The sequence below is a fragment of the Phyllobates terribilis genome, unplaced genomic scaffold (genome assembly GCF_046119375.1).
Source record: "Phyllobates terribilis strain yellow unplaced genomic scaffold, ASM4611937v1 Scaffold_2__4_contigs__length_985480577, whole genome shotgun sequence".
Lineage (NCBI taxonomy): Eukaryota > Metazoa > Chordata > Amphibia > Anura > Dendrobatidae > Phyllobates > Phyllobates terribilis.
In genome coordinates, this window is record NW_027362762.1 from 840,224,885 (window position 1) to 840,239,122 (window position 14,238).

The window sequence follows — 14,238 nt, forward strand, 5'->3', positions numbered from 1 at the left end:
GTTTTCAATGTTGCAGAATTTCTGCACCATTTCTACACCTATTATTTAAAGTAGGTTACTTGCGTTTTTTAACATGCGTTTTATCGCGTTTTTTGTGTGCGTTTTTTGTCTCTGTTTGGTGTGTCATGCTTTAAATAAAGCTGCCTTGTTTTTGAAACTTTCTGGTATTTTGATTTCACTGAACTTAATTGATATACTTAGGTGCGGATTACATGAGTTTTTGATGAGTTTCCAGTGCGGAAAACGCCTTAAAAACGCACTTGCGTTTTTTACTTGCGGATTTTTCGCATCTAATGTAAGTCTTGTCAGTTTACGCTGATTAAATAAGAAGGGGAAAATACGCAGCGTCAAAAACGTGATAAGCGCTCGTCTTGAGAACGAAGCCTTTGACTTTTAAAGAAAAAAAAAAGAATAGCACATATGAATTTCATTCATTTATTCTCATTTTATTTCTAAAAATCCATTTATTCTCACCATAATTCCTAGCTTTTAGCATACTTTAAATTGAAAAAAAATATAAGATATTATATAAGATATGATATAAAAATAATATGAAGTTTTAAAATAAATAATAATACATAATAAAATAAATCAATAAAATAATAAAATAAATAATAAGAAAATAAAATGAAAAATTGTATATGTCCATTTAAGGTAATTAATTCAATTTTATTTCTAAGAATGCCTATATTTTTTTAAGCATACTTTACATTTAATGAATAGTAAAAATAAATAAATTATTAATAAATATATTTACTTGACAATTTTATCTACTGACTCCAGTCTCTGTAGAAGCCAGCTAACCCTGCACATCTCATCCCATACAGTAGAAATCCCATCAGTCGCATCCAGTTGGAGAGATGCAGCATTTGCACAGGACCAGCAGCTCCGGGCGCAGGTGCAGGAGGAGACGCAGCTGGAGCGCAGCTGTACCAGAGCCTGTGTCCCCTCCGTGCATCCCGGGCGCTGTGGTCAGCAGTAGTCGCTAGGACCCCGCAGATGTCTGTAGCAGCAGCAGTGACGGGCAGCACTGAGCATGCGCGGATTGGGCTTCTTGCTTGCTGCTCGGTTAGTTACTGATATAAACAGCTGGAGGTAGTGGAGCTCACAGAATGCAGGCAGGCGCCGAGCACTGAGGGGCTGCTGAGTACCGCTCACCCTGTGGATGGGCACCGGAGGCTGCAGGGGATGCCACAGGGAGCTGGATTTCTCCTCTCAGTCTGCACAGCCTATTGGACTGTTACTTTTTCCTCCTCCTAGATCTCACAGGTAAGTTTTATGTGTCTCCTGTCCATCTGGGGAGATCTGCAGACTCTTCTCTGTGAACTTGCAGAGAATGCACTGACTGTTGCACATAGTATCTATATAGTGATGTATAAGAAGCTGACTATTCTGTATAGGAAGGATGAGTGACAGCTACAGCAATGTGTCATTGTGATGAGCCCATAGTCCTGTCACTGTGCAAAATATCACAGGATCACAATGTGGATAGTATAGGGGCATTATCAGAAGGTGGATATTATGGGACATGATCACACAGTGCTTATTATATGAAATGATCACAAGGTGAATACTATATGGAGTGGGCATAAATGTGGATATTATATGGAATGGTCATAAATGTGGATATTGCATTAAGTGGTCACCATGTGGATATTATATGACATGGTCACCATGTGGATATTATATGACATGGTCACCATGTGGATATTATGTGACATGGTCACCTTGTGGATATTATATGACATGGTCACCATGTGGATATTATATGACATGGTCACCATGTGGATATTATATAACATGGTCACCATGTGGATATTATATGACATGGTCACCATGTGGATATTATATGACATGGTCACCATGTGGATATTATATGACATGGTCACCATGTGGATATTATATAACATGGTCACCATGTGGATATTATATGACATGGTCACCATGTGGATATTATATGACATGGTCACCATGTGGATATTATATGACATGGTCACCATGTGGATATTATATAACATGGTCACCATGTGGATATTATATGACATGGTCACCATGTGGATATTATATGACATGGTCACAATGTGAATATTACATTGAATGGTCACAATGTGTATATTACTTGAAATGGTCACAATGTGTATATTACATAAAATCGTCACACTGGGTCTTCTAAACATATTCAGGATTATGTATAAGAAATGCCTTTTAAATATTTCAGCTGTGATTAAAGTCTTCCTGAGTGTGAATATGCCCCAGTCCCAACAATGATTTGTGCTCAAATATTTCCAATTTATTTTGTGTACTTGAAAACGTCACATATTGACTCACGTGTATGTGGCCCTAAATGGTTGTAGCCATAAGTGTCCCAAACAACATCAGAAAGTCTCAAACTGCTTTACAGGATGAGTTGTTCCAGGTCTAAAGGACTGATCTGCAATATTTCTCTGCCTCCACTTTTTATACAGAATAAGATTGGCAGATCTTCTCTATTGATCTGATTGAAGTTCTGTATGTGTTCCTGTCAGTAGTGATGGTGAATATACTCCATGCTCTGCCTTTTCCTGTTGAATCAGCTAATGACACATTGCAAGTCTATTCCAACTCATCACCGTCATAGAGTATGCAGATTGTTCCCACTCAGTGGCGGCACAGTTAGCTCCTTGTGTTTCCCATTCCCATCCATTGCACTTATTACCTTCCCCGTTTTCTAATGTGTGACTGTTGATTATGCAAAAAGAGGCTATATACAGTACAGGGCTGATACTATATAAATAGAATGCAAATGGTAATTGCAGATCATGAGCGCACCAGGAAAATAACTGTGGCTTGGGAAAAGAAATTGGTTAAATGCTGTTATTTTTATGCTTCACAGGGTACAATTTATCTTTTTATCTTTTTTCATCATTTGTGTTGTGGGAGTTCTGTTTCTTTAAGGAGCCTAGGCTTCAGGGAGCAGCACAATAATACATGTGAATGTCCTGAATGTAACACATCCTGAATGGTTATTTAACCCATAATGTCCAAGGAAGAGATGCCGGCCGCCATCAAGCCTCTCCGCTGCCAAATTCATTTACTTTTTCAATCAGAAGTGTGTTTATATCTCATTTTATGCATTGTAGCACAATTCGGAGTAGCCAAACTTTTCTTCATTTGACTGAGGCTTTGTCAATGCTGAATAATCAAGACAAATGTAATATATCATCCAAACCCAAGTAGACTCCTGTGCCATACTTGTAAAAATTCATAAAAAAAAAAATCCATAACCCATGAAATTGTTTAAAAAAAAAAAACATTGACTAGCAGAGAGGGCATCCATTAAGTCATTGTTCTAAATCATATTTAATCCCTTCATTACGTGTAGATTTTGATTTAGTGTTTCTGGGCAAGACTGTAAATTAACCTTCTTAAACAGTATATGTAAAAAATGATCCGGCAATGTGAATTATAGCATAAAAAAATATATATTACCAATATATAATGAGCTGAAAGTGCCAGTTTGAAATTGCCTTACGGAAAGTTCTAAAATGAGAAATGATAATAATATGCATTAATTTGCTTCTTGCCCTGAGAAAACAGAATATTATGGCGTGACAGTGACAAAGAACTTGACTGGAATTCTGGGAAACTGCTTTTTTTTTTTTCTTGCATGAACTGACTTTATTTGACATATTTGTTTATTATCGTGTAAGATTTGCATTTATTTATATATAATATTATATGAACATTCTACAAGTAAACTTACTTCATTGTATAAACTCAGCATAAACAAAGAATATAGTCCTCCAAAAACTTAAGATAAGTTTGACTTTACTATATCTTTCTGTATAGAAGCTCGAGAGTTACAATAACTAACTTCTGCAATTGCAAACAATCATTTGCAATGTCGCCAAGCGAAAGGTTCGGCCACTCCTAGGCCAAGTTCACACGACTGTATTTTTGGTCCTAGTGCTGTCCATGAAAAAACTGTCGGCACTCGGACCAACGTTCTCCATTTGGATGTGCATTTGTTTTTTCACAGACCAAATTTGCGTGTGAATAAAAGCTTGCTCTAGTTTTTTCCGTCCTGACACCTATTCAAGTCAACGGGTGCGCAAAAAAATCGGATTCCTGTTTTAACAGATTCATTGCAATTCTTTAAACTGTATTGGGTCTTGTAAATTTTAACATCTGCTGATGTGTAAAAAGGGATGTCATACGGATAAAAATCAACAGTTTTTTTTCTAGATGAAATAAGGATGATTTTTTTTTTATACGCCCATGTAGTCTATTTCAATGAATTCTTAGTGCATGTACATCTTTATTTTTGACCGCTCCTGTTATTTTCCAGCTAGGTGGTACTTTATTTTTGCCCTTGTCATGTCTACTTCACAGTAGCAGAGAGGGTCAGCTAGTCTCTGGAGATGTGATTTATACTGTGTCCTTAAGTTCCTGGGATCGTCTTGTGAGAAGTATTCCCAGCCTATCTTTTCAGTGCTTTGTTTTGCTGTAGGTTTCCTTAGGAGCTGTACATAGTAGGCTTATTGTTTGGAAAGATCAATCAGGCGTTCAGTGTAACACCCTTAGTCCAATGGTAGATGGCAGCCCATGAGCTCCGAAAAATATTTATGCAGGCAGTCGTTTAGTGTAGTGTGTTCACATTACTCTACGTTACCTTAATAGAATTGTATTGCTTTCATTGCTTAGAATAAGGTTTACATTCCAGATCTAATTTCCTTCTTTTCTTACCAACCGAATGATTTTTCTGCCATGCTTTGAGATTTTTACTATGGATTCTACTGAGAGGCCTTGTGTTCTTCACACATTCCCAAGAATTCCTTTCTCTGTATGTGAATAGTTATTCTAGTGGACTATTGAAAGCTTAAACAGGACCTGTCCCTTTTTATTTTTAATTTGTGCACATTTCAGTAACTGTGCCTTTTAAAAACTTTGTAATTCCAAGAAATTTAAAAAAAATACTTAGAACAAGTTTTTGCATTGAAGTCTATGTCTTTCACACGCTTTCATACATGTCCATTAGTCACAATCCTCACTAACCATTCTCCCAAGACTTTACAATAAGATGTCCTTGTTTTATTACTTGAAAATAGACCAGAGATATAGAAGGACAATTGCTTCTTCAGCAGAGGCGGATAGCAGCTTGTTCTTAAAGGAAACCTGTCACCATGTTTTCCCCATATAAAGTAGAGCCCATCACCATTAAAGGGGTAGTCCAGTCAAGAGTCATAAGAGTGTGACTGCAGACTAATGAATCCCCCCAGTGCAGACACTGTGTGCTGCGGGGATTCATCGGTATGACACCCGTGACCGGAGGCTATGTATATGTTATACATACCCCCCACCATTCAGCGCCGCCTCTCTCCATTCACTTGTATGGAGCGAGGCCACGCCTCATCTAGTAATGTAGATGGCCAGTTGGCGCTTCCGACTAGAAGGTGCGGCCTCGCTCTATAGAAGTGTATGGAGAGCGAGGCCATGCCCACTGGCCGAGGGTATGTATGACACATACAAACCCTCCGTTACCGGGTCTCATACCGGCGAATCCCTGCAGTGCACAGTGACTGCGCTGGGGGGATTCATAAGTCACACAAAGTGACTGCAGACTTATCACTTTTGACCGGACAACCCCTTTAAGCCTTCTTTTACAGCATACTAGAATGCTGTATGTAATAACCCAATTACCTCTTCAGATCCACAAAAAATATTTTATTATACCCACAGATGGCCCAGTAAGGTCCAATGGGCATTGCTAGTCTTGATCTTGCACCTCCTCTCTTCCTATAACCGCCGTCCTGCTTCCCTGCTTCATGAATCCTACGTCATCCACTCAGTGTCCTCCATCGTGCTCCTGTGCAGGCTCACTGTAATGCATATGCACCAGGAAAGCTCAAAGATTGCCTACGACAAGGATTAAAGCCGGCCTTTGACAGAGCAGAGAGAAGTGCGCCTGCGCAGGAGCGCAATTGGGTGACACTGTTGGTGACATAGGATGTGTCATCCATATGAAATTAGCAGGAGTACAGCAATTGTAGGAAGAAATAAGGTGCTGGATTAAGACCAACGACACCCATAAGACCTGATCAATAGAAAGTTTATGCTCTTGTTCACAGTATGGAGTATGGGCTCATAGACTTTTTATTGAGCACCACTATGGAAGAGCACTCATGTAGGAGCTCAGCGCTTCTGCCTGTTGACATGTCCTCTTTAAAAAGACCCTATGACTAGAAGATATAAATTAAGGTCTATGGAGAAAGCTAGGAAAATTTGTATAATAGAAATTAGAGAGGAATACTTACATAATACTGTCTTCATTGTAGCTATATAAAAGCGACAAACAGTAGTATACACTGGCAAAGAAATACCCTGTGCCAGTCATTGCACTGGTTGCCCATCCGCTATACAGTACAATATAAACGTATCTCTCTCACCCACAAAGCTCTCCACAGTTCTGTACCACCCTACATCTCCTCCCTCATCTGTCTATCACCCTACTCGTGCCCTCGAATCCACTAATGACCTAAGACTAACATCCTGAATAATCCAAACTTCCTACTCCCGTCTCCAAGACTTCTCACAAGCTGAGTCAATTTTCTGGAATGCACTAGTGCAGACAATCTGGTTAATTCCTAATACCCACAGTTTTAAGCGTGGCCTAAAACATATTTCTTTAGACTGACCTGTTGCCTCACCTCACTTATCTAGCTATTCCCTTTTTGCCCTTCCAAAATTTTCCTCTGAATCTGGTTCCTTGTAGCATCTGTTCACACACCCCCAGGCACTTAAAGAAGTTGTCCGGTACTGTTTTAAATTGCCAAATGTATTCAGCATGTGGGCATAAGTATATTTGTAAATACCTTGTGTTGCTGATAATGCCTGTGAGAGGCGCTATCGGTGGCCGCTCACAGCCATCACGTGACCCTGCGCTGATGTCACGACAAGTGAGGCGTGACTCAGCGCTGGGGTCCCCAAGGTGGATGCTGGGTTGTGGGCGGGGTTATTCTCCACGTCACATGTACAGTAGCATGAATGTGGAGAGGGAGAGTGCGCAGTGGATGCCCGGTGTGATGCAGGGGAATAACCCCGCCCACAAGCCAGCAGCCACTGGTGGAACGTGGAAAAGGGACCCTTGGCTGCCGGGGGTCATGTGATGCCTGTGAGCGGCCAGTGATAGCGCCACTCACAGGCATTATCTGCAACGCAAGGTATTTACAGAGATACTTATGCTCACATGCTGAATACATTGGGCAACTTAAAAAAAGTACTGGACAACTCCTTTAATAGCGCTCTGTGTCTGTATTTGTACACAGACTGGCTGGTGACCGGTTCATGCAGCGTTATGTGAATACTATATTTATTATATTGCTGACTGGACCATACAATACAAGCACTTTTTACCATTCACCTTTCTATTTCCCTATAGATTGTAAGCTTGCGAGCACGACCCTCACTCCTCTTGGTATCTTTTGAATTATGTGTTATTCTGTAATGTCTGATATTGTCCAAGTCCCCTCTAAAATGTAAAGTGCTGCATAAATATCTTGGCGCTATAGAAATAAAAATGATTATTATATAGTAGTAGTAGCATACAATGAAAATGATAATAAAAATAATGATGTACCCAAAGAATGCTATATCTGACACCATAACAGAAGTTTAGTCCATGAATGCAAAGTGGTGGACACAATCAAGAAATAGCATTTTTTACTAATGCTATTATCTGGCAGTATCATCACCAGGTCAGTTTAACTTAGGACATTTTAATTATACTCTAATAACAGTGGACTAGAAAGTGATGTGGTGCCTACTGAGCAGTCCTCCCAAAATGCTATTTGGGTGGTTAAAAACTTGCATTGTTACATACGCTATATAGACAAAAGTGTTGGAATACCCACATATTACACCTACAAGAACTCTTATTGCATCACATTCTGTTACGCACCTGGTTCTTCACTAGAGCCCTTGATGGTGTGGTTAGACTTGAGGCCAGGTGGACACCAGGTGTGACTCCAGTAAAGACCCCAGGGCCACGGCAGCTGACCCCCAAAGGGGCAGGAAAGCAGGAACGGACAGGTACTGGATAACCGTGGAACGTGCAACTAGTAGACAGCACAGGTACTGGATCAGGTAGACTGGGCTGACTCGGGTGAAGGATCACAGGTGTTGATTCAGACTGGGCAGGTGAGGTTAGTGGGACAGATGCAGACCAGATGGATCAGGACTAGGCACAGGCAGGACAGGTTCGGGTATGGGTACGTCAGGATGGACTGGATCAGGTGCAGACAGAGCGGATAGGGTCAGGTAACAGGTCGGACAGGATCGGATACAAAGAGCAGACAGCCTCAGCAGCTGTTGCCGATCACATGCCTCGCCCTACTATCCCTGGCGTAAGGCTAAAGCTAGGGGTGGAAGGAGATGAGCACTAGTCAACCTCCGCTAGCACTCTAAAGATGAAAGGAGAAGACAACACAGGGAAATAATAACTTAGCTTTAGAAGAACTCCAACAGGGCACTCGGCCTCAAGACTCCAGAGAGGACGTGATTCTGCTTCAGCCACGTTCCAAGTAGAAATGAGTATAACCGGCGACACCCACCTAGACACACCAGGTATATACTGTATACACCCAGACTAAAGGGAGGTAGTCGCTGGGTCCTAAACACAGCCTCCTGTCTAGGCAGCTGTCTGCATTGCCAAACGTGGAGACCTCCTGCAAACCACTGCAGGGCGACTGTCTGTCACCTCTGACACACCCGTGACAGCAAGTGAATTGAGCGAGGCCGAACACGTCTAGTTGAAAAGTATGTAAATCGCTTACTTGCGGTCACATGACCGCCCATTCTCAGCGTCGGCACCGAGGAATCCTCAAAGTGCTCAGTGCGCGTGATGTGAGGATTCACGAGTCTAAAGTCCCATAGACTGAGTGCATACTTGTAGCCTAAGGCAAGACAAGGACTACGACCAAAGATTAGTTCAGAATGATGTCTGTCAAGTTCTGTGGAATCAATGGTATTATATGAGTAAATACACTGTGTTCCAAATTATTATGCAAATAATATTTTCTCAGATTTTCCCAAATTACCTATATGAATTGCAGTCATTGTAATTTTCCAGTCAAATAACTATTAGAGTACAATTGAAAGGTTTTTGTACAAACTGCCTATGATAACAGTATATTTTTAAAAAAATCAAAAACTCAAACTGCACTCAAAATGCATGTTCCAAATTATTATGCACAGCAGAGTTTTCAACCTTTTCATTTTAATAAAGAACAAAATGGTCATTTTCGAAATTCTAAGCATTAGCAGGTTATTACAAACTGAAATCAAACAGTTTTCAACTCAAAACTTTATTCTAGGTGATGTTACATTTGCACATAGGACCCCTTGTTTGAAAGGAGCTTCTGAACTCTCTCGTCCATTGAATCTGTCAGGTTTTGGATGGTTTCTGCTTCAATTGTTTTGCATGAGGACAGAATACCCTCCCAGAGCTGTTGCTTAGATGTGAACTGCCTCCCGCCATCATAGACACTCCTTTTGATGATGCTCCAGAGGTTCTCAATTGGGTTGAGGTCAGGGGAGCATGGGTGCCACACCATAAGTTTGTCCCCTTTTATGCCCATAGTAGCCAGAGATGCAGATGTGTTATGTGCAGCATGAGACGGGGCATTATCATGCATGAAATGATCTCGATGGTCCAGATGGATGAAGTGGAGGATGGCTGGTTGATGGACACCCCATGCAAACACGGCTTCAGCGCTAACAGGGAGGAGGTGGAGTAATGTTTTGGGCTGGAATCATGGGGAGAGAGATTGTCGGCCCTTTTAGGATCCCTGAAGGGGTAAAGATGAACTCCATAATGTATGTTGAGTTTCTCAAACAGCACTTCCTTCCATGGTTCAAGAAGAAGAACAGTGCATTCCGCAGCAAGATCATTTTCATGCATGATAATGCCCCATCTCATGCTGCACATAACACATCTGCATCTCTGGCTGCTATGGGCATAAAAGGGGACAAACTTATGGTGTGGCACCCATGCTCCCCTGACCTCAACCCCATTGAGAACCTCTGGAGCATCATCAAAAGGAGTGTCTATGATGGCAGGAGGCAGTTCACATCTAAGCAACAGCTGTGGGAGGGTATTCTGTCCTCATGCAAAACAATTAAAGCAGAAACCATCCAAAACCTGACAAATTGAATGGACGAGAGAGTTCAGAAGCTCCTTTCGAACAAGGGGTACTATGTGCAAATGTAACATCACCTAGAATAAAGTTTTGAGTTGAAAACTGTTTGATTTCAGTTTGCAATAACCTGCTAATGCTTATAATTTCAAAAATGACAATTTTTTTGTTCTTTATTAAAATGAAAAGGTTGAAAACTCTGCTGTGCATAATAATTTGGAACATGCATTTTGAGTGCAGTTTGAGTGTTTTATTTTTTTAAAAATATACTGTTATCATAGGCAGTTTGTACAAAAACCTTTCAATTGTACTCTAATAGTTATTTGACTGGAAAATTACAATGACTGCAATTCGTATAGGTAATTTGGGAAAATCTGAGAAAATATTATTTGCATAATAATTTGGAACACAGTGTAAAAGAAATCGGCTTTCTCAACCTACAGCGTAACAGCCATTGTAGCGCGCAGAACTACTATAAACTTTTTGTTAAAAATCTACTGAAAGTAAATATTCTGTTGTCATGGAGACGCCTTCCACTTGGTGTTCTCTTGAACATGAGTAGATTGTACCAAACGAACTGTAAGGTTCACTCCTGAGATTTTATTAAGAAAGTCATGGAAACGTTATCTACAGAATCATCTTGAAATCTTGCATCCTTATGTAAGCAGCACAGCTTATTGTGTTGTTGAAGGCGTACATCATGCGCAGTATTAATATCCCTTAATTAGCCTTTATAGTTATAATGCCCACTATCCTGTCTCCATGCTGGCCCCATATGTGTCTTTCCTTTTCCCATTTGTCTTTTTCTGTCCCCCATATTGTGACTTTTCAGAAAAAAAGCAAAAAAAAAAAAAAAGTTTCTCCTTACCTGGCCGCGTTTCAGCGACATCCTTTTCCTTCTTCATATGCGGCGCAGACGGGCGGGCGCATGGCAATGATGTCATATGCTAGCTATGTGCGTGCCGACGGCAGCTGGTGGCTGTTAACTATTGCAGTGCAGGAAGCCAATGGCTTTCTGTATTGCAATATATTTCTACTGAATGTGTGTCCAAGGACGCACATTCAGTTGAAAACTGCGGGCCAGGGAACCAGCTCGGGCGCCACTTCTTGCCGTGCCGGTTCGGGGAACTGCCTGGAATTTTAACAAACTGTTCCACCGAACCAGGGAGAACCCCTGAATCAGCAGCAATTTCTATTTTGTTTTTTTCAAGAATTTTACAAAACCTGTTTCTTTAGGGACTTATTCAGATTTAAATGGACTTTGAGGGGCCTATATATTGGAAAATTCCCAAAAGTGATGCCATTTTAAAAACTGCACTCCTCAAATACTTCAAAACTGCTGTCAAGAAATGTTTTAAACCTTCAGGTGCTACAGAGGAAATAATGCAAAGTAGAATGAAAAAAAAATTAAATTAAATTTTAGCTCTAAAATGTTGCTTTAGTTCCAACTTTTTAACTTTTACAAGGGATAGCACGAGAAAGAATGGACCCCAAACTTTGTTACCCAGTTTCTTCTGAGCGCACTGCTACCCCACATGTAGTCAGAAACAGTTTAGACAAAGAACAGGGTTCAGAAGGGAAGGAGCACCATTTAAATTTTGGAATGCAAATTTGTCTGAAATAGATTGGGGGCGCCATGTCACATTTGCAGAGCTCCTGATGTACTCAAACAGCAGAAACCCCCCACGAGTGACCCTGTTTTGGAAACTACACCCATCATGGATTTTATCCAGGGGTATAGTGAGCATTTTGAACTCACAGGTACTACACAGAATTTGATAACATTAGGACGTCATATTGAAAATTATCATTTTTTCACGAAAATGTTGCTTTAGCCCTAAATCTTTCACTTATGCAGAAGGTAACTTGAAAAAGTGGACCCCACAGTTTGTTACCCACTTTCCTTTGAGCGTGGCAATATCCCACATGTAATCAAAAAGTTCTGTCAATGGCAGGGCTCAGAAAGGAAGAAGAGACATTTGGTAGAAAAAATTTGGCTGGAATACATACCAGACTCCATGTCTCATTTGCAGAGCCCCTGAGGTACCAAAAAAGCAGAAACCCCCACATATGACCTTATTTTGGAAACTAGACCCATCAAGAAATTCATCTAGGGTTTTTTTGAGTTGGTTGAACACGTAGGTGATTCACAGAACTATTTTAAAATGTGGATGTAAAAATGAAAATTGTTTTTGACTCAAAAATACCAATTATGTATCCTTTTTTTTTACTTTATTACATATTTTATGTAACTTTTTTTTACTTTTCCACTTAGTCCTACTGTGGAACATGGATATTTTTTGATCTTTGGTCTCATGCACTGCAGTGATTTTGTACTGCAGTGCATGAGACCTGTCAGTGACTCACTGACACAGCCTGTGAGACCCTGCTTATAGCAGGATCTTACAGGCCACCATACCCTGGGTTCATCAGATGACCTCAGGATACCATGGCAACGATCCATGATTACTATTGCGAGGGTTGATCTTGCCAAATAGGGTCTTTTAACCCCCTTTCAACCACTTAGATACCACTATCTCAATTGACAGCAGTATTTAAGGGGTTAATCGGCCTCGATCATTTTCAAAACTGGCTAGGGCTGAAACCACAGGGTGTCAGCTGTAATGTACAGCTGTCACCCATGGGAATTTCAGGCCCGAGTGGCGCTATTCACTTATTCATTTTATACGCCATCCGATGCTCCTCTGGGAAATTAATATGTAAATTGCATCTTCAAAGAGGAAGAGGACTTGAACTCTAGTGCCACCTATTGGAAGTAGTAACACTAAAAGTCAATATCGACTCTTTAACAAGCCTTGCCTTATGCCAAACCAGAATCTCAGTTTGCATATTTAATTTCCCAGATGAGCATGCATGGTGTATAAGATACTCTGACATGCCAGGCTTGGCTTGCCAGTCTCCACGAGGAGAAACATTACCCCTTAGATCCTCCTATAGTGAAATCCATCAAATGTTTTGTTTTTTTTCTTAAGGATTCACAATGTGACTTTGTAGGTGTTGGATAACAACAAAAATTAGCTTTGATATGGAAGGTAGATTTATTATTTGTACAAGTAGATGCATACACGGACATCTCATCATTGCAGATTATTTTGCATTTGATTGACTGTAGTGGTCAGCAGAAACCTAACTAGCCTGCACAAAGTCCTTTACCCGGCAACAGAGATTATTGCTGTTTATATTGATTTTGATATATCCATATTGACTTACAGGCCAATCCATCAAGAAGAGCTGGAGACAATCAGTTTAATGGGGTTTTGGCCAGAATTATTGACCGATTAGATGTTATGAGAATAAATCACCTTTAGGGCTATTGCACATGGCTGACCAGTACTTATGGACCTGTTCAGTAGCGCATAAAATCACTAAACTCTATATTGCAGAACCTTCCAGCACAGTATGGTCCAGGGGAGTTTTATGGATTATGTATTATGACTCAAGGCTTATAGTAAGCTGTATAATGAACATAGACCTGATTTTCATAGAGAAAATCAGGTTGACAAATCAATCATAATTAAATTTTTACGTTTTCCACATAAAAAAAATTATTAATTTTTTCAAATCATCCCCAAGTGATATTATTAAAGGTTTTCACCACATAAGAAATGTCTTTTGGAAGCAGCTCCACACCTACCCACAGGTTTTGTCAGGTATTGCAGTTTAGTTTCACTGTAGTGAACGGAGTTGAGCTACAATACCAGACAACCATATGACAGGCTCAGCACTATACCGCATTCCAAATTATTATTCAAATGCTATTTTTCTCTGATTTTCCTAAATGATTGACGCAAATGAGTGATTATAATGTTCAAATCATCAACCATTAGAGTATAAATAAACTAAAATCATCAAAACTAAAAAAAAACCTCCAACTATGCTGTTCGAAATTGTTAACTACTATAGAGCTTCCATATATTTTATAGGTTGTACATAACTGAAAATGGTCATTAATTAAATTTTCAGCATTAACAGGTCACATTTACTGAAATCAAAACATTTTAATAGGCCAAGTTATATGCTAATGTGGCACCCCAGGGGTCTGGTT

At 40.1% G+C, this 14,238-nt stretch overlaps 1 protein-coding gene across 2 annotated transcripts in view; it reads left to right on the forward strand.

The window, feature by feature from the left end:
* Positions 1–921: 921 nt before the first annotated feature.
* WSCD1 (WSC domain containing 1) overlaps positions 922–14,238 on the forward strand; it is a 328,308-nt gene continuing 314,991 nt past the window's right edge. For both annotated transcript variants that reach the window (XM_073667817.1, XM_073667816.1), the window contains exon 1: positions 922–1,269. The gene's annotated coding sequence lies outside the window, so the exon portion shown is untranslated. The remainder of the gene's footprint in view (positions 1,270–14,238) is intronic.